A 23752-nucleotide genomic window follows, 5' to 3' on the forward strand; every position below is an offset into this window, starting at 1 on the left:
GGGAGGACTAAACTAGTAATTAAAAGACCATGTATTCGAAACAAGATAACAAAACTTGGGCCAGAACTCTCCGAGCACAAATCATTTTGCAGGATTGTCACCAGGGGTGGTTGAGGGATTAATCATCCCGCTTTTGCCCAAAGGAAAGGATAGCCGGGGTTTTAGCCCTCGGATTGAGGCTGGAAGCCCCCACGATGGAAGCGCACGCGCTCTGACTACCCGAAAAGGAGGAGGAGGAAGGCTGAAGGAAGGCCTGTAATGAGGGGATAAGAAGATAAGCAACAACAACAGAATTGGAAGCAGGCGCCGAGGGAGGAACGCACAGCCCTTGCTGCTTTGAGACCTTATGAAAAGCCTGGTGCCAGAGTGGTATTTCGTATGGATGGGTGCCTTGGGGTCATCACCAGCGGTTCTATGAAAAATGTAGTACGGTGTGTCTTGGCTTATATAACCTTCATTTTAATTCATGCTTTACGAAGGCTGCATCGAATTTCATAGTTGGCTTCATGAATCATCATCACTACATTTTAAAATGAAACAACATATCCACTGCGTCACGGGTCGCGGGTTCGAATCCCGGCGATGTCTATTCATCAATTTCACCATATCACCTCTCATACCCATTTTCGGAAATTAGCCAAAAGTGGGACAAAAAGCGAAGTAAAATGAAGCAAATCAATCAATCACTCAATCAAAACATATCCACTGAAATCATGAGGCGGATGCTATAGTAGGGACACGAACCAAACGCCCTTAGAATAATGTAAAGGTAAGGTAAAGTTTTCCACGCACAGTGCACCGTGCCATGAAGGCACGTACAGGAGGAATCTCGGCCATTTGTAAAGGTGATGTGATCAGCACCAGGCTACAATTGCCTTTACCCACAGGTATCCATTTATTCCAGGCTAAGTGAACCCGGGAGCCGCTATATGTAAGAACAAAGCCGGAAAATTTCCCACCTGAGATCACCCCTCCCCCTCCGGGAATCAAACCCAGGTCTCCTGCGTGACAGTCAGATGTCCTACCGACTACACCACCGCGGATCCAACTAAGAGTAACACTCCAATCCGCCATTGTTATTATCCATCACAATATCTAATCCTTACAGGATATACACTTATATTGGCACAACGTGCGAATTAACTATGTAATTATGGTTGCCTAACTGCAAGGATTTCTACATTCACCTTTAATTATTGTTTATACCTGAACCCAATTTCAATTCTGCTCGTGACAGTACACAGCAGTTAACACCACAAATATTGAAAATTAAAAGACATACTTAAGTTAAATACGTGGACGTTAGCAATGAGTTGATTGGTTGATTTAGTTTATTTTACTTCGCTTTTTCTGCCACTCTTGGCTTATCGCGAATATGAGGATGAGTGATGATATGATGAAATTGATAAATGGACAGTTACAAAGGCCGGGATTCACACCCGGGAACCCTAGTGATAACCACTCCGTCAAAGAGGCCGGCATAACGAGTTTAAAGTAGCCTACTGTAATTGAGCTCGAACCTGACAGGAACAGAATTAAGATAAATAGTAAAAGGAGAAAGTAGAAATGAATGTTCTAAAGGCACCATGTGAAAAATGCAGATAGAATCAAGGAAAACAAAAAAGAATGAAATCAAAAAAGTGAAGATGAATCACAAGTAATTATAAAGGTTCCTTAAACAAAAGCAATCATTCAAGTGTGTAAGATATTAAGAGTTGGGCGTGATTTATCTCCTAACAACTAATTGCTAAACGTTTAGCACAAATATAAAACAAAAGGCTACTTACATCCGTACGGGTTTTCATACAAAGAATAGTGTTGTTAAATTTGTCAACTTACCTAAAAGAGAAAAGAGAAATATTTGTTAGCAAAGAAAAGTAAAGTAATACTATTCATTTTGTAACAACTATATTCTATCAAACAAAATATTTCATAATTTTTTCTGTTGTAAGCTTTCTTACCTCCTCCGAAGTAAAAGTAGGCTTTCAGAAAATTGTACATTCGCCACTAGTTATATTATAAAGTAGGTAGAGGGTATTCATGTCCAGATATTATTAGAATTATTATATCAAGAAGACTTAGGTGGGCAGGACATGTGGTACGAATGGGAGAGGAAAGAATAGTTTACAGGATTCTTGTTGGGTAACCTGATGGTAAGAGACCAATAGGAAGGCCAAGACAAATATGGAGAGATAACGTTGCGATGGATCTAAAGGAAATCGGTAAGGATGGAAGAAAGAGTATATAGATCTTGCTCAGGATAGGGGCAGATCAAAGGCCTGTGTTAAGAAGGCTAGAGAGTTAGTTAGTTATGTAGGTAGAGAAAAATATTTTTAATACTGCAAGACGGTTTGGAAATTAAACCGAAATAAGTTCGCCTTTTTGTTTCATTTACTCGAATTGTATTGGATATTAAAATCTGTGGACTGAGAGTTTTTAATAGTATGGTACTTAGAAATTGTGTAACAAAAAGAGGTTGATTTGATTTGTTTGTGTTAAATGATATATACTCTTAGGTACACTCACCTGCAATAAAAATGGGACACCTAGATCCTGAAATACAGATAAAATGCTCTGTCTCTGTAATCTGTGCAGCAAGGCCGCGCATAACGGAAAGCGAAATAAGGGAGGAAAGTAGTGCGCGCTGCTGCAAACGGCTGGTAGCTGCACTCACCCTCTCACGAGTACATTTGCCGAGCCCCCTCGAGTTACTACTTGCGCAGAGACTTGTTTCTATTCGCTAGCTCCAGAGATTCCCGGAACAGAGTGTAGATTTCAGGAAAAAGTGTTATCAGTTTTCGTGGTAATATAAGCAAGCATTGGTTGAAGTTTTCATTCTCATCTACGTTAAGAACAATTCCGTTTAAAGTTTTCTAGATGGAAAAACCAAATGAAGAAATACGCATAAAAAATGTACACGTACAGTCACCTGCAATAAAAAAGGGACACCCGCTTCCCTGCAAGGCGTTATGTGTGTTGCCTAACTCTAAGCGAATGGTAGAAGTTGCCAATGAAAATTTGCTGTTAAATCTCTTATTCGCCGTACATTTAAGCAACATCGTACAGGGAAGCTTCAGGATCTAGGTTTCTCATTTTTATTGCCGTTGACTGTACATGTTGTCCGGTACATTTGGACCACTCATCATCATGAAAATCCTTTCTTGTGCACTTTTCTCGCTCTGGGACGGAAAATCGTTCCAATTCTTCTCAAATTTATTTAAGCTAGAGCACACTCAGTGAAACCATATCCTGACTCTTTCCCTATGATAGGATTTTCCTTAATGGCTTATACTTTGAGCTGAGTAGCGGCACTTGGAGCAAAAAGAGACAATCTTTTTGATGTGGTCCTTCAGCATCTGCGAAGCATGGCTCTTCATCCTCCCCAGAGCACTGCGAGATAAATTATCTTTTCTTTTTTGTCCGGAAAAAATTAGCACTTTTAATTTGCCGTGTAACCTTGGGTATTTCGCAGTTCAGTTTTTTTTGGAAAACCTCTAAGTTTAGCCATCAAACCGTGAAGCACTTCTCCTCTTAATTCACTCGTTAGATTTAACTTGGAGCTCTTCCCCTCCCCCCTCAACTCCATCTCCCCTGGAGTGGACGAGATTGTACAGGACCACTTAACTGTCTTTTGTGAGTCCGGCGTTTTGACGAGTAGCACGGCGGCGTTCTGCAACTCGGTGACCTCTCTCCCTCTCTCTCTCTCTCTCTCTCTCTCTCTCTCTCTCTCTCTCTCTCTGTCCCTCCTTGGTACTTTTTTAAACTACTTCTCCGCGTATGTGTGCGTTTCGTTCTCTCCTCTCTTTTTTCCCCCTATCTCTTTTTTTTCGTCCTTGTCTTACCCAGAGCTTGAAAACGAGGCAGCCGACTTCATGTCCCGCACGATGTTACAAGGTTCGTTGGGCAGGGTAAAGCAACGGCCTCCTAGTCTCGGAAAAAAAGCGTTCAACTACGGACGGGGCTTTGTAAAGTGATGTCTCCCCGTTTGGAAAAAAAAAAGAAAACCACTTGCCTGACCCTTCAGGGAACCCACACCTCAAAACCTCGCCACTGTTTGCTATCTAGAAGCACATTCACAACATTTTCCCGAGATTTAAAAACAATTTTCCACAAGCATTCCTATTAGTCAAATTGTCTCAATGTTAGCGCCTGGTGCCAAGCTGGGATCCGAGTTATCAGAACCCCAACAATAAGAAAAAATAATAAAGAATAACAATAAAAAATAACAAAAGCCAACATATCAGTAAACTTAGATGATAATGATGGTAAAATGATGGGATGATGTAATCAAGGGGTATCGAACATGTAAGTTCGAATCGCACTTTTGGGTGTAATAGGCACCCCCAATGTCAATTCCACTTGCACGTAACACTCTCCGATAACTGCAAAACTGAAGGCCAACGAGGCTCTGGCGACTAGACCTGAAGCCAGAAAATCCTCTGTAGGGCTTGTGTCGTCCATGTATGTGTGTGATTGTCCATTCATTCATCATATCACCCTTCATCCCCATCGTGGTGATTAGCCAAATGTTGCAGAATGTCATGTTATATAAACCAAATCAATCAATCAATCTCACTTTAAACAGTGGGTCCAGTCCCGGTTAGCCTAAATGGACTTTACCCAAACTCGATGGTAAAACGAAACACCGAGGTCCAACAGCAAACTGAAGATCAACCTGCCACAAATCCTAGGTTTGAATTCAGGCCTGGGCACGGAAGTGTCTCCTCATCAATTTGTAATATTCACCGTATTTTTTCATAGTCACTTTTAGTCAAAATGGTATAAAACCAACGAGAAATACGAAAAATACAAAACATGTATATTGAAACTCAAGGATCTCCTATTTGTATTTTCCCGTAATCAACGTGCCGGCTACAACTTTTTTCAAAACCTACACAATTCTACTCACTGGCGATATTACCGACCTCCGTGACGAAGTGGTTAGCACACCGCGCTACGACGCCATGAGTTCCGGGTTCGAATCCCGGCCTGAGGATGGGCGTTCTTTGCGAGTGTCTTTCATCGAATACATCTTATCATTACTCAACCTCATCGTCGCGATTAGTCAACAAAATCAGAAAAGCAACGCTAAAAAAAAAAAAAAAAAAAGCTCACGATGCTGGATCAACATTCAAATGTGGACTTACACCTCAATCGAACCAGCACATCTTTAGACCTTATGCTTGTCTATGATAATAAATTGTAGAATTCTGAAAATTTAATACGAAACCCATAGTTACAAGTAAACTCAACGAACGAAGATAGGAACTTCCCGGTTGGCGTAGTGGTAACATCGTCGCCTTGATTCGAACGCCACATTAAACTGTAAGTCCAGTCCAGATATATCTGTGTATAAAGTGGACTAAAAAAAACTGAAGAAGGCAGATATCTAATGCTACTAACGATTACATGGTATTTGAGTACATTTGTGACTTACTGTGATAATACGACCTTCCTTAAAGAAGTGGTTAGAACAGCGTGCTAGGAAACCAGTGGTCCTGGGTTCGAATCCCACGCTGGGCATGGATGTTGTTTGTGAGGGTCGCTTCATCAATTTCATCACATCACCACCACTCATCTTTATCGTCGCGATTAACCAAAAGCGCTAGAAAAGCGACGTAAAATATCCCAAATCAATCAATCTTATTCTGATAAATCCACCAGTGAGGTTTATCTAGTCGTTTAATAGCAAGAATGAAACAGACTGATAAAGCCTACTCTATCAAGAATAGAGAGGAGAGAATTGCGAACAATAACCATAGACCTTAAGAAAGTCTACAGTGCAACATCAAGAAGACGTTCTGCCGTACAGTGTAGTGGCGATACTAACTTTTCTAATTTTCACCTCACTTTGGTCCATGAAAACAGAACGAAACGGAGTAGAATCTATCGAACGTTCCGTAAAAGACACTGTAGCATTCTTCTAGAGCCACAGCCATTATCTAAGAAGAAATTTCTCAAACCACAGGAATACAGGAACCGCATCGACTTTTGTCGTGAAGGTTTCCTTCTCCGAGGATAAGTTTCAAAAGAGAAGGGGAGGAACGGAAAGAAATCAGCAACGGAGATGGGAGAAAATGGAAAGTAACCGAGAATATGAAGCAAGAATTAGTGGAAGGGGGAATGGTGGAACAGAAAGAAGTCAGAAAGGGACGAAGAAGGAAGTAAAAGGGGGAGAGAGAGAGAAGGAAAGAAGTTGAAAATTTTCGGCGACAAACACCGGTCTTCATATCCAAATGTTTTTCGCTCTTGCCTTTTCCAAAGTTCATTTTCTCCCAGAAATCTGTGCGCCGGATGACGGAAATTAAGTGTCAACATTGGCTGCTCGCCCGGAAGAGCTCTGCTCTCTGATTGGTCGACTGAAAAGAAACGCAAGGATCTCTGTCTCAAACCCAATCCGAGAGAAACACTCTCTTCACTGAGTTTGCTTATGTGACTTCCAGTTTCTTCTTCTCTTTCTTTTTTTTCTACCCTCCTCCCCAACCGGGACGGAAAAGGCAATGTTGCCAACGGTATGAAACTTTCACTGAGTTTCAATACTGTTTCCTCTGTTTTGTATTTTCGCTATTTTTGCATCATGGGTTAGTTTCTACTGTGAGGATGAATGATGATTACATGAAATTGACGAGGCCGTTTGCAAGCCGAGATTCGAACCCGGAACTCATACGTTCTTGATACAGATATAGCAAATAAAGTTCACATAATTTCTTACAGAAACCATACACTCAACCACACAATCTTACACCGGGCTAAAAAATAACACATGTAGGCTGGTACTAGCAAAACATGAAAGTAGTGGTATCACTTCTGCCTTGTAATCAAGCGGTTCCTGGTTCGATCCCAAGTAGAGGCACATAGGTGCCCATATCTCATTACAGCTAAACTGTAGATTTAGTCAAGATTAGATTGAATCAAATGTTCTTAAAAATCTTTGCGTAACTTTCGTTAAGTAACATATTTGTGATTTTGCACCTACTTGCCACAGAAGTATTAACCATAATTATTTTTAAATTCCATACTTTCTCTTTGATATAATTTCTTCATTTCATAAAGTTTCTGGATTCGAATCCCAACCTAATAATGGGTGCTCTTTGTAAGTGTCCATTCATAAATTTCATCTAATCATTACTCATCCTCATCGTCGCAGCCAAAATATGACAGGACGTAAAGTAACAACTAACTTAGGCCTCGCCGATGGCGTAGTGGTAACGTCGTTGCCTTATAATCAATGGGTCCCGGGTTCGATTCCCGGCGGAGGCACATTGCACAGTGGTTCGGATCCCACTTTAAACTGTAGGTTCAGTCCCGATTAGCCTATATGTGCATAAAGTGGACTTAAAACAATAACTCAACAACTAACTTAATATATTTGTTTGATAGATCATTGAAACACAGTGTATCCATTTTCTACCATAGCTACAAAATATATGTATACACTGAATACTTTCTGTTAATACACACACACACACACACACACACACACACACGCACACACACACATATATACATATATATATATATATATATATATATACATACATACATACATACACACACACACTATATATATATATATATATATAGCAGTGATGTAGCAGTGAAATGTACTCAACTTGGTTCTAAGGTTCTAAGGTTCGTGGATAACCCTCCTTACTTAATGTGTACATATATTATATGAGTACATGTACTACATATTACATATTTTAAGAATGAAGCCGGCTTGGATTTATTCTAGTTTCTATGAATGGTGTTTTAACCTTATATCAAATACCATACCCTGGCTGAGAAAGATACCTAACTATATCTTTCAACTAGTATTGATATGAGTGTCTCACAGACCACTGCTTATTAACACTCCATTCATCAACCCATGAAAGAAAAAGAAACAACAATTTATAGGATTGTATTTCTAGTGGAATATTTTATTAATCGCTGGCTCCACTGATTTTAGACGTTGACATTTCTGGTTCGAGATTATGAAGTACAAATGTATCTTTCCTCTCTGATCTCCTTTCCTCTCGATTCCATCTTCTTACCAGTGCAAAGCAGCTGTCTTCTTCAAAGATAAATTTGATAGGATTATTTCGGTATTTAAAAAAATATTCATAGGCTGTCAGTGATATAAGGGTTATGTAATCTTCGAAGAATAAATCCGTTCGATTTAAGATAGGTAAAAATACACACCACAAACTGTAATTTTTGAAAGAATACACACACTGAATCGAATGATTTCTTTGTATTTGTATCTTTAACTCCGTTTTTTATCTACTTAAATTAACACCCAAATTAGTGACACATCATAACACCTAGAATTACTGAGAGCAGTCATTTTGACTGTACTGTTTCGTTGAATTTGTAAGAGAATAACTCTATTACTAAATGTTTTCGATATTTGATACATTTCTTATAATTTTGTGCTATATAATACAGGTTAATTCAAAATGAATGGTGCATCTTTACACAGTAATTATGACGTTACTATTTATGATAGAAAATCAGACAATTCCTCAATATATAGAAGAAAATACTCACATGACTCACATTATAAAGATTCAACATGGGGACCACGTGTAACGCGGTAAGATCCAAATGACAATCAAGTATTTGCTATGCACGAGACAGAAGTCGTTGTCAACGGTTTCGGAGGCACTAACAATCTTTCGGAAGGATGAAACATATGCATTACTATCGAAACGCATGTCGAAATGTCTTTACACAACTGTGATTGAATCAGTTCTCGATAGCTCCAACACACAATACGCCTTCTACTGATCATTAGCCATTCTACGGTACTGGCGATCCTGGTGGAGCAAGGGCTAAGCTGAATCATCCAGTTAAGTGGGAATAAAACTTCCAGAGTATTTATTTATATTGAGGCCTTGCCTGATTTTCTATCATAAATAGTAACGTTACAATAACTGTGTAAAGTTGCACCATTCATTTTGAATACCCTGTATTCTGAAACAATAACTTCTTTATCGACATGTATACAATTTATCAAATACTACACATAGATCCCAAACTATACAGAATTTCCTTTTGACTCAAATAACGCATCAGATGTACTTTTCGTACATCAAACTGAGTGTGCACGGGTAGAAATTATACAGAGAAATGCATAAAAGTGTACTTTTCCAGCTGCTGTTTTGTGTTATGAACTAAAAATGCATCAATTGAACAGGGTTTTAAGACGCCTACACTCTGTCCCGATAATCTTTGGAGCAAGATAAGGAAAGCAAGTCCTCTGCACAAGTAGAACCCGACCAACGAAGGCGTGAAAGTGGATGTGAGTGCATGGAGGGGAAAACGCAGCTCCAGCTACAAACTTTGCTCGCTTTCTCCCCTTCTCTGCCGGTATGCACGACAACACAGATTCCCTAAACAAAGTGCCAACCTCACTTCCACGCAGCACACACAGGATTGCATTTTGCTGACTAACGAGGCTCTGGCGTCTGGATTCACAGCGAGTATAATCCTGTGCGGGGCTTGTGTTGTGCTGCAGTGGCGGCGATTATAGGGGGCGAGAGGGGCAGTTGCCACCCCCCACTTTTCGCCACTTTTGATCCCGCACTATGCTAAACCTTATCTACAAAGGGAAATATACCGTCTTTGCCCCCCCCCCGTGTTGACAACTTGCCCCTCCCCTCCGCCACCACTATCTATGTGTGTTTGTGATTGTCCTTTCATCAATTACATCTGGCAGGAAATCGAAGTAAAATATAACAAATCAACCATCCTATGAAGTATCAATTGAACAGATCGGACATGATAAGTGTGCCAACTGAAGCACCAAAAGTGTGCCAACCTTGAATTGATTCAGTTTGAGCTCTGAGTGCATAATCGTATTTCAAACTTGCAGGTGCAGAAGGTGACCCCCCAAAAAAAGCAATGCTTAGGCGTCTGGAACCATGACCAGTATAATACTCTATGGGACTTTGTTGTGTTGTCCATGTGTGTTTGTGATTCAGCTCTTTCATCCTTATCTTTGCAATTAGTAGGGCTACGATTTATATGACCTAAAATCACCAAAATATGCAAAATAAGAAATGCTCTTAAGATCTAAAATTTTAAAAAAATATGCACTATATTTTGAAAAATATGCCCTTCAACTGAAACTGTTTCAAACATCAATATATACTGCTGGACAAAATAAACCGGACACTTGCATTTTTTGTGATAACGCATAAATTCTGATTCGAAGGCTAAGTAAATGTTGCAGAAACTGAATTAAGTACGAATGCATAAACAAAGTCCGGGCCTATGAATGGTGCATATGGTACTACATGATCTGCCATACATTCTGTAATATATCATTGCAATTCGGATGTCAAATATTAAGGTGTCCGGTTTTCATTGTCCAGCAGTATATATATGTTGAGATATTTTCATATACTAATGTTAGTTCACTTTATGAGCGCTGAGTTGCAATGTACGTACAATGAATACTATTTGCAAATTTTCAAATAAAAATGGTCAGCCAGCAAAGCGTTGCACTGAGAGAAGCATATTTCTACTTCGGCTGACACAAGAGAAGCATATTTAACGTAAACAATGCCATTCGGGTCGAGTTCTGTAGGGAGAGAAAATTTTTCTCCCAAAAAAATTGTTGCAATACAGCTCAAATTAGCTACCCTTTGTTCTTTTTACAAAACCTTCCTCATTTTCATTCCATTAGAAAAGGAGCGTAAAAATATAAAAATATGCTCTATCACGTATAAATGGCCAAATATGCATAAATATGCCCTTAAAAAGCATCTTAATTTAATTAGTTTCTTCATAATATGAATTTCTATGTATTTAGGGAACACATCACCCTTACCAAAAAAAAATATGCTAAGTCATGAAAATCTTAGCCCTAGCAATTAGCCAAAAGTGGCAGAAACGCTAAGTAAAATATATCAATCAAAGCGACAAATATAATTTTTGCTTACACGTCGAGTTGCATGTGAGTTTAGAAGAACGATACAAACATAATTTTTGCTTACACGTCGAGTTGCATGTGAGTTTAGAAGAACGATACAAACATAATTTTTGCTTACACGTCGAGTTGCATGTGAGTTTAGAAGAACGATACAAACATAATTTTTGCTTACACGTCGAGTTGCATGTGAGTTTAAAAGAACGATACAAACACAATTTTTGCTTACACGTCGAGTTGCATGTGAGTTTAGAAGAACGATACAAACCTAAGCGCTTCGATTTCAGAGCAGCGGTAAAAATCAGGACAAACAATAAACAAAGGGAAGGAGGACAAGGAGACTGGAAATAGGAGATCGGAGAAAAATTCTCAAGAAGAAAAGAACGAGACGGGGGGGAGGGGATAGAAAGGGGGAGAAGGGTTAATTAAGGATGCAAGTGTCAGCAAAATCTGACTAGCTCGACGTTTGGTCTTTACAGTCCAGCTCTCCCGAAAAGAAGAAGGAAAAAAAAGAGGAAAATGAAAACTGTTGATGAACGCCCATTCTCTTAATACGATATTAATTAGCAACCGGTTGTGTACGGGGACGCTTAAATTTTTACAGACAATTAAATTTTCACTCGGGGTAAGAAAAAAATGTTTTCGGATCATGCCCCCTCCCCCTTCTCAAGTGTTTCCTTTATAGGATAACGCACTCTTGCCCCCCCTTTTCGTCTCTCAAGGTGAGGGGGAGGGGAGGGGCCTAATGGCGTTGATTCAATGCGTTATGTCCTGTGATTTAAGGCCCCCACTGTAGACTCCTAATTAAGCCTGTGTCGCCCAGCTTGTTTGGTAGGGATTCGCGACCAGGGGCTTTCACAGAAAACTCCCAATATCAGTAACCATGGCAACGAAGCTATGTAATTTAACCCTACGGAGGAAAAAAAGTTAATTTTCCAATGTAATGAATAATTTGTGTTTGAATTTGGCTTGAGGCTCGAAAAGGATAAGGAAGGAGAAGAAAGAAAGAGAGAGAGAGGGAGAGAGAGAGAGAGAGAGAGAGAGAGAGAGAGGAGAAGGGATACGGATAAATGTAGCTGCAGATGATCAATCATAGCAAGTTAAAAAGAGTGTCACGGGCCAGGCTAAGTTTTAAGGGCAAAACTGAAGGGGGGTGGGAGAGAAGTGAAGCTGGGTTTGAGGTTAAATTTAAGGGTAAGTCAAGGAATACAAATTGTGCACTCCGAGTCACCCTCCCCTACAACCCTCACTTCTTACTTCCCTTACATGATACAAGTCGCACAGATCACAACAAACAGGAAATTGTAACTTCAGCTAACAGGTGTTGGTGAAATCCTCTTCGCTTCGTGTTGTCTGCAATCAGTGGTTTCCATGGAAACGGAGAAGACCGCTTGCTTCCTTTTTTATATTTTTTTACCTTCAATGAAACTACCTGTCTTATTTATTTAGCTCTCCTGATTTGTCATTTGTGCCATTTATTTATATATTTATTTATTTATTCACTACGAAATTTTCAGATAACGTACATATATGTGTATAAATATACCTATATTAAATATAATATAGGTATAATAAATATTAAATATTATATCTATATGTTAATATAGAGTATTATAATATATTATGTAATATATATATATAAATATATAAATGTCAATTTTACTGTGAAATCAACACAAAAACATTAACAAAAGTAAATCAAAGATGGCACTATTTTATATTATTTATCAGCATTTTCTGATGGAATACTAAAATATATACTCTGAGGATAATTTATGGATTTGATTGATTTTATTATACTTTGTTTCTCTGCTACTTGTCACTAATCGCAATGGTGGGAATGAATAGTAATAAGATGAACTTCATGAGAGACTAATTACAAATACACATGGACACAACATAAGATCTGCAGAGAATTATGTGGGTCTGAAGGTAGGCACATCCAAGAGATGTAGTCGGTTGTCTAGTAGAAAATAGGTTACTAAAACTTGCTAATAGCACCAAACTTAACCCTCCTAACCAACTAACGTGTTTCACAATGACGATTATAATAATACCTACGATGTTAGGTTAGAGTTCTTAGCAACCGATTTTCGAGAAGTGTGCCTGAAAGCAGACCTGAATTATACTGGCAGCGAGACCTGATGTCAGACACTCGATAATCTGCAAGATGTAGTTTAGGGTGTACTGCGTGGGTGCTCCAGAAGAGTCGACCATTACATCTCTGTATAAGAGAGATATTTGTATTTCCAGTCTAGGTATTTCTGTGTAAAAGAGATACGTTGTTACGTGCTGTGCGCATAAGTTCAGTAAAACCTCGTTAATCCGGGATAATGGGGGAGATAAGTTTACCGGTTTAACGAAAGTCCGGATTAACTGAAATAACTAAAAGAACAGTAGAAAGTGCATTAAGTTTATAGCAACAAAACACGTTTATTATGCTGTATTTAAAGGGCATAGGCCTAAATACACTATACAGTACAGTACAAAGTCTGCGGGAAACAGAATTTCATCGGTGGTTGACTGCCTTTTCTTTGGGAAGTTCTCCTTTTGTTGACTAGCCACATTTAAAACCTTCCTTTTTCTTTTTGGGCCTTTTGCCTCTCCGGATTAACGAGGTTTTACTGTATTCGAAAGTGCAATTCCTGAAGGAGAGTGTTGTAGCGGATTTGACATTTGACAAACGGTAGCCGAATTACAACACTAAATTTGGAAACGAAGACTCATTTTCCAAAGTCTGAATATCGAATATGTGGTTCAGAATTCAAAGCTAAATTACCTGATGTCGTGGCATGCTCCAATAACCAAACATTTAGCCCGTCTAGTTAGCTACACTTTTTGACACTAGGTGCGATGCAGGTGTATCCCGGTGCCAGGGCTGGTGCAAGGAAATGACGTTCAACCAAGTATACGAGTAGCAGTGTTCAAATTCAGAAGATTCAACAAATGCCTGTCTGCTGCTTTAAATGACCATTTGATTAGTTAGCACGCACCACGTGATTATACACCACACAGTATCCGCATCTAGTTCGATGCACTTTTTTACTCTCTCTGTACTCGCGCATCTAGTTGGTTACACGGTGCAACACTGACTCGTCTACTACGTTGATTTGGTGTCAAATAGGGTACAGCATGTTTCAAAATGATTTGAACAATAAGAAATCGTTCCACTTTTCACCACATCCTCGTGTTTTGTTTGGCACGGTCATATTAGTTCGACGTTCTTCCGCCAGGTGGGAGAGTGACAAGTTGCAAGATGGCTGCCTGTGGTGCAGAAAAAGCTTTTTCCTTCCTTCAATTTCACGTTAGTCAGTCTGTTGTGAGTGTTCAACGTGAGTTTCGTACCAAATTTCGTAAAGAACCACCATCAAAGAACTCCATTCGCAATTGGTATCAACAATTCAAGACAACAGGATGCATTTGCAAGGAAAAATCGTCTGAGATGTCGAGAAAGTTCGAGTTTGTTTTCAACGCAGCCCTCAAAAGTCTAGTTGAGAACTTCAAATGTGTCGAACAACTGTGTGGTACGTAGAGTGTAAGGGTTTACACATGTATCCCTATCGAGTGCAGTTGTTACAACATTTAACACTTAATGATCACAAGTCCCGCAATGAATGATCACCGGACTTTACCCCCTGCGATTTCTTTGGGGTCGACGTGTCAAAGACATTGTGTACAAAACACCTCTACTCCCAAGATGTCCGTAAACTGAAAGAGCCCATTACTGTTACAGTGCAAACTGTTGATGAAAACATGCTGAAATGGGTCTCGGCAGAATTGGGCTACCGAACTGATGTATGCTGGGTAACAAAGGGGACTCACATTGAGCATTTGTGAGTTATAGTTTTACAATTATTAGCATTAAAACGTGGACAGTCAAAGTACTTATGTGTAAAATTTTAAGTCAATTGCATAATTAATAAAAAGAAGTATAAGAAATTGAAATCGTTCAAATCATTTTGAAACACGAGGTATTTGGTGTCTGTACCGCTTGTACTATGTCCTGGAGCGGCGCAGTGTATGGTATATGATCATGTGGTGCGTGGTAACTAATCAACGTTTAAAGAAACATACACCTCTATCCGTCTACTTGGTTGAACGTCATTTCCTCGCACTAGCCTGACACCGGAATACACCTGCACTACACCTAGTGTCAAAAAGTGCAGAGAACTAAACGAGGCTATTACACCGCTCCAGAACGTGGTGCAGACGCCAAATCAACGAAGTAGACGAGTTTGTGTTGCGCCGTGTAACCAACCAGACACGCAAGTACAGAGAGAGTTAAAAGTGCAGCGAAATAGACAAACAGAAGAATGACGCAACTAAAGCAATATTATTTCCTTCAGAACCTGTTGTGGGTATAGAACAAATATTCTGAACATGAAGATGCATACAAAACACTTCTACAGTAAGATACGTCGTATTAAGGACGGATGCAGCTATGTCGTTCTATCCTGCGTAGCTTTATCGACCTTCACAACGAATCCCCAAATATAAAGCCAGGGAGTGGATTTCTCCCCATAGTTTTATGTTAATGAGACAATTGTCTGTGCATCTCTTCCCCGCTTCTTCTATCGACTAGGCGTAAGAACTCGGTCAGAGTCTAAGACCCACGCGCCAAAGAAAGGTAAAATAAAAGACGACAATGCGGAGAAGAAGAAGATAGATCCAAAACGAACGACAATTTTGGATCTTGCATCGCCCATACATCCGACCCAATATCAAGAAAAGCTCTCGGTTTATACAAGGAAGACTACTTAGAGGGGATTCCCCGTACAGATGTAACTAGACGAACAAATGGAAAGAGCTCTGTCCAATAAATTTTCATCTCATGCAGCCTCTTTTTTTACCACGAGATGTCTCTCGCTTCGCAAAAAAATATACCTCCCGTCTCCACCTTTTTTTCAACATCCGGCACACAGAACGATAATCAGAGAAGAAAAATGCAAAAAAGGCTGAAAAATAGAGAAACAAAAAAGTCTTCTTTACTTAAAGAAGGTGCGAAAATCGCATTATAATGAACTGATCGCTAAGAGGATACAAACCGAAAGAAAGGAAAGAGAAGAGAGTCTGCTTTGAGATTCCAGAAGATTAAGAATCGAGAAAAGTAGGATATGCTGGAGAAAGTACAAAGCTAAATCCGCTTCTTTCAATAGTTGGAACGTTTAACTTTCCGCAGAGCCTTGACGATTTAGCAGAGATATATTTTTAATGAGGCTAATTGTCTTTATCTTTCTAATTCTGCTTTTCTCTGCGAGAGGGAAAATTTCTAAATCCATTGAAGATCTCTTCCCTGCCAAGCGGTATCTCCTTTCATTAAAATGAGAGGCGAGTGTCTAGGAAGAACTGTTACAGTCAAAAATTGAAACGCAGATTGTCAGTTCATGTGTAGGATCGATTGACTGAATTAAGTTATTTGAAGGGCTCCGGAGTAAGCATGGTAAGTGACATTTTGTTAATTTTAAGTTAGAAAGTAAGAAGAGCCATCCTTCAATTTTCGCGTGTAATTCCCATGTCATGCAATTTGCATTGGACTCCTTGAACGCTTCTGAAACTGGTAAACACAACACGAAAGCAATTTATCTACGGTATAGCTTCTAATAACCTTTCTTCTCGGCAAACTCCGTAATGAACAAAATGTCACTTACTATGTTTTACTCCCGAGCCCTTAAAATGTCGCTTTTCTTCCACTTTTGCCAATCGCGGCAATGTGATGAATTAAGTGACAGTTACAAACACATATGGACGATGCAACACAATTCCTACACCGTCATTGGCCTGCAGTTATCGGAGTGTACTACGTAGAAGGGAGGTTGTCTTTAGGGTGTAAAACGTCACCATAACTCTATCTAAGTAATATCCCTAGGATAATGGAGGATTGAAGTATAAACAAAGATATATATATAAATGGCATACACAAAAAAATACCCATTCCCAGATCAGGACTCCGAACTCAGATGGTGATATAGTTATTCGACATGTCAACGCGATCTGTCACCTATACGGTGATCCAAACTTCTCGTCCTGTTACTAAACAACCGGACATCCATTGCCAGCCTTATTGAAGTATGGCGACTAAGAAATTTGGGGGAGAATCACGTTTTTAGATTTGAACCAGCATGTTGTGGACAATTGGGGTAGCTTGTAGAAACTACTTCAAAACAGATAGGGTCTGTCCGATGGCTTAGTGGTAACGTCGTCGCCTTGAAATCAAGGAGTCCCACTTGAAACTGTAGGTCCAGCCCAGATTAGCCTTTCTGTGTTTATATTTTTAACTATATTATTTAGCTTTGTTTTTCATCTACTTTTGGCTAACCACGATGATGAGATCGAATGATGATATGGTAGGATTGATGAAGGGACACTAACAAATAACACCCGTTCCCTGATGTCGTAGTACGTTGTGCAAACAATTCCGCCACTGTGCATAAAGTGGACTTAGAAAATCAACAAAGCAAATAAAAGAGGTCACGCAATTACCAAAATCCATCCAATGGGAACCTTATTGGCAGGCTTTAGCGATGCAGTCTAGTTTCGGTACAAACTTTGCCGCTTTCACTCTGAATCACCCTGTATAATCAAGAGAGAAAAGAGTCCACGTGGCAGACACATTACCGTACAAGGTAACATAGTAGTTGTACACTTCTCCAATTACCTCAGCAACGTCGCCAAATCTAATCAATAACATGCAAAAACGTTAAGGCGGGGTCGTCACGGTGCCGGCGTATGTGTGCGGGGGCAATTTACTATTTTGGCATCGCTAATGTCTCCTTCTTTCCCTGCGGCACACCTTTTCCAGGCATTGCATTACCATTCGAAGCACTTTAGCGCTCTGTCTCTCGACGTCGTTCTTTCACGTCATTCCCGAACCCTCTGCCGCCACATGTAGGACACAAGCCTTCCTCCCCTCCGTCTCCAACAAACTCCATTGTATTTCCATTTTGTCTGAAGAAGTTGGCGAGGTGGTTGGAGGGGGAAGGGGGGCGGGTACTGTAACGTTAAGCATTTGCATAAAACCACCAGCTGCTTCCTTAAACTTCCTCTGAGGCTGTGCATGTGCGGTTTTCTCCACCTCTTCGGCGCGCGGCGACACTGTAGCCTTCTTCTTTTCCGGTAAAAAAAAAAAAGAGAGAAAAAATCATTTTTTTTCCAACCCCCCGCTCGGAGAATTTTCAGCAAGGGTAAAGCCGGTGGCCGAAGAGAAAACGAATTTTAAATCGCGTCGTTTTCGCAAAAGTTAAGGAAAACCCGCGAGATGGCGGTGGGAACAGCGGGCCCAACAGCGCCTTTTGTGGCTTCCTGTTGCCTTGTTGAGATTTTTACCTCTTCCCTTCTAACGGCTGAGAAAACTTCTCAACTTCGTTTGCTTTGGGTTGCTGTGCCTGGCTGGGTGAACGGTAAACCTCCAACGTAAAGTCTTCTGCGTAGGTAACCCAAATGCCTTTAAAACAGGGAGATTGTTTTTTTGTTTTTTTCAGCCGTAAGCAAGAAGGTATTTACCGATGCATAGGATTGAGAGCTAAAACCACAATGCATAAGTGTTGTGTGTTACTTGAAGGCACTGACAGAATTGTATCCTCATTACTGTACTGTACACAAAGTAATACTATTAAAACAGATGAGTACACTGGACACGTATAGCACAAAAGCTTCTTATTTATACAGTACATTAGTAACTACATTATCAATAGTAGTGAGACCTGCTTGCACTAATACCTCGTCTCGTGGCACCAACTTTTGAAAACCAATGGATGTTCTCAACTAAAAATATTTTAAAATTTTATATAAAATATTATATGTTAAATCCTTCACACTCCATTATGTGGATAACAATTTGCTGGGGTGTAAGGGGGTGCTCTTTTGAGAAGACCCTAAATATCAACCTCATTCCACGTAGTATACTCTGGCCTTTTCAGACTAACGAGGCTCTGGCGTCTCGATACAGCCAGTAATAATCATCTGTGGGGCGTGTGTTGTGTGCTGTCCATCTCGTGCGCTTGTGCTTGTCCCGTCATCTAATCTAATCACCATCCATCCTCATCCCCGCGATTATCCAAAAGAGGCAGAAAAGCAAAATAATATGAAACAAAGCAATCAGTGAAATCATAATTTTGCTAACAGTACTACGGTCACGAATAGTATAGATAATATATAGAACCTTCCCGATGATATGTAACGACGCCTTGTAGTCAATGGATCCCGTGATCGATATCCGATGGGGGCACACAGTAGTCCCATTTAAAACTTTAGATACAATCAATATTAAGTATGGATAATATAAAACAATACAAATAATGCCTTTACCGTCATAAATACACATTATCTTCTTCTTTGAATTTTGAAGCTGCATTTTCTTGTCTCTTGGTAAATTCGATGACTTCCATTCTGCACTTTGTCATTTTGCATCAGTAACAATGGAATTATAGGATTTTTTATTCCTATACGCAGGAGAGTTCGCTGCTCCATAGTGATAACAGCTGACATCGTTATACTTGCTTCACGACATTACACAGCATCTCCCAGCATGCCAAGCCGAAAATTATGTGGCGTTGCCAGACTAGATTATGGACTGCACCGTGATATGAATATGTTCGTTCACAGATGGCACTTTTGAAGCAAATCGGTCTCGCTATTTACTAGTCGGACTGTTCATATGACATACATCCGTATCTTGTTACACAATACGCAAAAGTATGAACTTTGAATAATATCGATCAATAACACATATATTTAGCTTCATAGCATTCTAGCACAGATAAGAACAAAGCTTTACAACTCATACATATATAAAAAAAAACGGACATAGTGACTAACGAAACAAACAACTAAAGCTTCACTCTGACTCGTAATGTTCTTTGGTTTTTTTTTATTGATTTGCTTTATTTAACTTCGCGTCTTGTGCCATTTTTGGCTAATTTACGAAGATGGGGATGAGTGACGATAATATGAAATTGATGCTCAGGCCAGGATTCGAACCCGGGACCTCTGCCTTCGTAGTGCGATGTGCTAACCACTCCGCCATGGGGGGAGGCTAATATTGTCTGGTGTACGACACGAATCATAAGGGATTAGTGACATGAACTGATTGTTTTTTATCAAAAACCCATGAATCGTTTGAACTTTGTGTTCTACATTAAATAAATTTTCCTCAAAACGAGTCACATACTAGCAATTTATGTACATCTTAGTTCCAACTCTTCTGAGTGCCTCCCGACGGCGTAGTGGAAACCTCGTCGCCTTGTAAACAAGGAGTCCCGGGTTTGATACCCGGTAGAGGCACATATTAATTCGGATCCTTCTTTAAACTATAGGCCCAGTCCCGATTTACTCTTCTTGAAAAGCAAACTCATACAAATCATTTCCTCTGAGAACCACTCACTTCATAAAACTGAGCAGAAGTGGACAGTTCGAAGATCGTGGTGTTGATCACGCAATTTTCTCCTGCCGTAGAGGTCAAGAAACCTTTACATCACGATTGGGTGATTATCGAAGAGGCACTTATTTCCTCTTGTAATCGGTTAGTGTCGGTCACCGAATATTGTTAGCTTAGTTGACGTGAGAAAGTAAAAGAACGAACGTTTGAGATAAATGAAAGATGATGAAATAGAATAAAACGCGATTGCCGGAAGAAATATGATACATCATGGTGCACAGATAAGATATGAAATCATGCTTCTATGGTTCACGAGTTTGTGCTCTTGCGTGCCCATATTTAAGATAGGGTTTAAAAGATCCAAACCCCTCCTATATATTTTAACCTTTCAATAACAAGGGTGTGTGGTAGGATAAATTTAACAAAAAGAAGTCATGGACGAAACCTACCCTATTTCTGGTCTTTAGACCCATAACCACTTCCAATTTCGCGAATATAGTTTGAATACCTTTAAAAAAAATATCTCATGCCAAAACAACCAAAGAAAATACATCAGTAATATAACCAGGCATGAACAAAGAAAATATATAAACTTCAAAGCTCTCTGGCTCTTCCATTAGGCCAGGAAGGTGGGTCAGTAGATTCCTGCTTCTGCTTGGAGTTCTAGACTCAATGGTCTGTCTGCCCAGACAGTTTCCGAAGTGAACTTTCTTCATCTTCAATTTACATATCAAATTCATAATTGACATCTGAGTCACCTGAACTTCCACCTTCATCACCACTTGCTTCTCCTTCATTTTGTATTTCTTCCTCGGTAATGAATCGCGAATTCATAGTCGTGGCTACATTAAAAGTTGGAACACAAACAACAAGGCACTGTCAAACAAGACACCTATGTGTACAATGCATCGGACCACTCAAACTCGTTCGAATCTCCCACGCTCGAGCGTGCTACGCTCGAATGTACCGCACTCGTCGTGGAATGATTGGCATCGTCCCGTATTTCAGAGTTTAATAAGCAGCACTGCCCACCTACAACCCATACATGGAAGGAAAAGCACCCTAAGCAATTACAATTCTAAATAATAATCTCATATGTTATGTAAGACTCAAATACAGCACATGTGAAAGTATGCAATATCTACAGACCAAAACGTAAAATGGATACACATGCTGACAGACCTGCTTAAGCAATTACAAATATCGTATCACAGGGAAAGAAGTACGTGTACATCAGTTCACTTACCGAAAAGGATAATCATATTCTGCGAAATAATAAAATGCAGCTATAGCATTCAATCGAACATAATTCCAATGTGAAAATAATCGCTGAAACATAAAATGTCAGTCTAGGTAGTTTCAGCCCATAATCATCTATTTCATTTTCACGTATCTCGGTAAGATACATAGAACTGCATTTTAACGTGGATATGATGACTATGCTCACTTATGTTTCAATGTCACTTCGTCCTTTAATTCACGATCCATATCATAGACACATGATGGAAATACGTGTACTAATAGGGTTCGAGAGTTCGAGTGTATTTCGTTCGTTCGATCGTTTTTCGCTCGAATGGAAGACCTATCAATTCTGCATGCCATCTAGTGTTGCCCGTGCAAACTATTTGCCGCTCGAGCGAAAAACGCTCATTGCAGCTCTCTAGTACACACCCTCAAACTTTATGCAACTACCAGCAGGCACGTTAGGCTAGGACACAAATGACTAGCTCCATGTCTACTTACATACTGGCTAGGTAGGTGCACAACATGTGAGAAACCTCTAACCGGTTTTCCCGAGCATACATGTAAAACAAGAACGTATGTGTCACATATGACACACCCTTGTTATTCAAAGGTTAACATTGTGTTGCTTGTCATTTGAGCCAGGTTCGCCCGTGACGCTTATCGCTTCTGTCGCTTGGATGTGAAACCACCGTGTCGCCTGTCTCTAAGGTCTGAAAGCTGTCTTAGGCTTCTCATGATCATCCTGCAAGAAAACGAACAGTGGGCAGTTGCTCCGTGCTTGCGTAACCTGTTGTGAAATTTCTTCCAAATTGAAATCATCTCCAACTATTAACAGTTGCTGCCGCGCCGTTGTTTGTTATCAAGATTCACCCTTAACACAAAGAGACCTCCGAGTTCGTTACTGGCGGGGGTTGCGATCCCTTCGCGGTTTCTCTAGTTGCCTGTCAATAAGCTTTTGCTATGCGGTCGCGTACAAACAAGCGACTACAACAGTGGGCCATCTTATTTTCGCATCCAACAGGTTGCGGATTTTGACGGAACTCCTGCCGTCCACGGCCTCTTCTGTTTCCTCCCCACGGTTTACAAATCCCAACCACCACCACCCCTTCCCCTCGCCACGTTTCCACTCTCTTAACCCTCCACCATAGAAGGTAAACCGGCAGTTTCCTTTGAAGCCAATGAACGCAGGCACAAAGTACCGGTTTCCCATGGCTTGTTGTTCAGGTGACGGAACCGCAGGTTGATGGTTGCGAAAGACAAAACAGAAACGTCTGAACCCCTTCTTCTGATGATGCCTCGCAGATGGCGTGCCACTCCCACGTAGTCTCCAGGCAACTATGCTTTTCTTCTTCGGTTCCCATTGCATAGCAACGTCTGCCGCAGCCCTATTAACCACAGAAGATTTTTCCAAGACTTCACCTTGCAGGGAACTAACCACACGCGCGCGCCTGTGTCAAAACACTCCTAACCTCAAGCTGAACCAACCGATGATCTTTTGACTTCTCGTCTCCAGGGCTACCGACAGACATCACGCATGAAAGTATGTCGCTCCCAGCCCCTTAAGAGGAAGAGATCCCCTGATAATAACTCATCAAGATATACAAGAGGTTCTTTGAGTTTATTAGGCAATAATCAGTTTCCATGCGAGGTAAAAGCCTCACAAAAGCCAAAGCTTGCCTCTTTCGCTCTGTCTCAATTTGCACATGTTAAAATTAGCTCCATAACCACTTTATCTGGAGAAAACTCGTTCCTGTTCGTGGGCTTAGTGTTTGGCTTTAACTATGATGACCCTTGGCGAACTTTGCAGCTATCTGGTAGTCGATAAGGATGCTGGAATAAACCTCACGACTAATTAGAACATCCTGATAATACGAGAATATCTTCCGTTAGATCTGAGAAAGAATAGAATTTCCAAAGCCCTTGGTAATGGCTGAAAGCAATTTGCACTTGACTTTTCCAGTGCCAGGAAGTTAATGATTGAGCGCCAGAAGTTCAAAAGTTACGATAAAAATGAGAATTTGGTTCCCAATTGATGTTTTTGTGTTTGTTACAATGAGCACACAGGAAAATATTTGGTTGCACGATTAAGTATTGTTTCCATGATAGAAAAACACTAAATATGCTAACCAAAGCAATCTTTAACTAACTAACTCTCTAGCATTTTTAAACTCCAGGTTTTATGGCTGCAGCAACACAAGCCTCCTTTACAAGGCAGT

At 40.2% G+C, this 23752-nt stretch overlaps 1 protein-coding gene across 10 annotated transcripts in view; it reads right to left on the reverse strand.

Annotated features, from left to right (window-relative positions):
- LOC145994416 (uncharacterized) overlaps window positions 1-23752 on the reverse strand; it is a 574460-nt gene that overhangs the window by 345673 nt on the left and 205035 nt on the right. The window lies entirely within an intron of this gene.

The sequence above is a fragment of the Lepisma saccharinum genome, chromosome 1 (genome assembly GCF_977018435.1).
Source record: "Lepisma saccharinum chromosome 1, izLepSacc3.1, whole genome shotgun sequence".
NCBI classification, from domain to species: Eukaryota; Metazoa; Arthropoda; class Insecta; order Zygentoma; family Lepismatidae; genus Lepisma; species Lepisma saccharinum.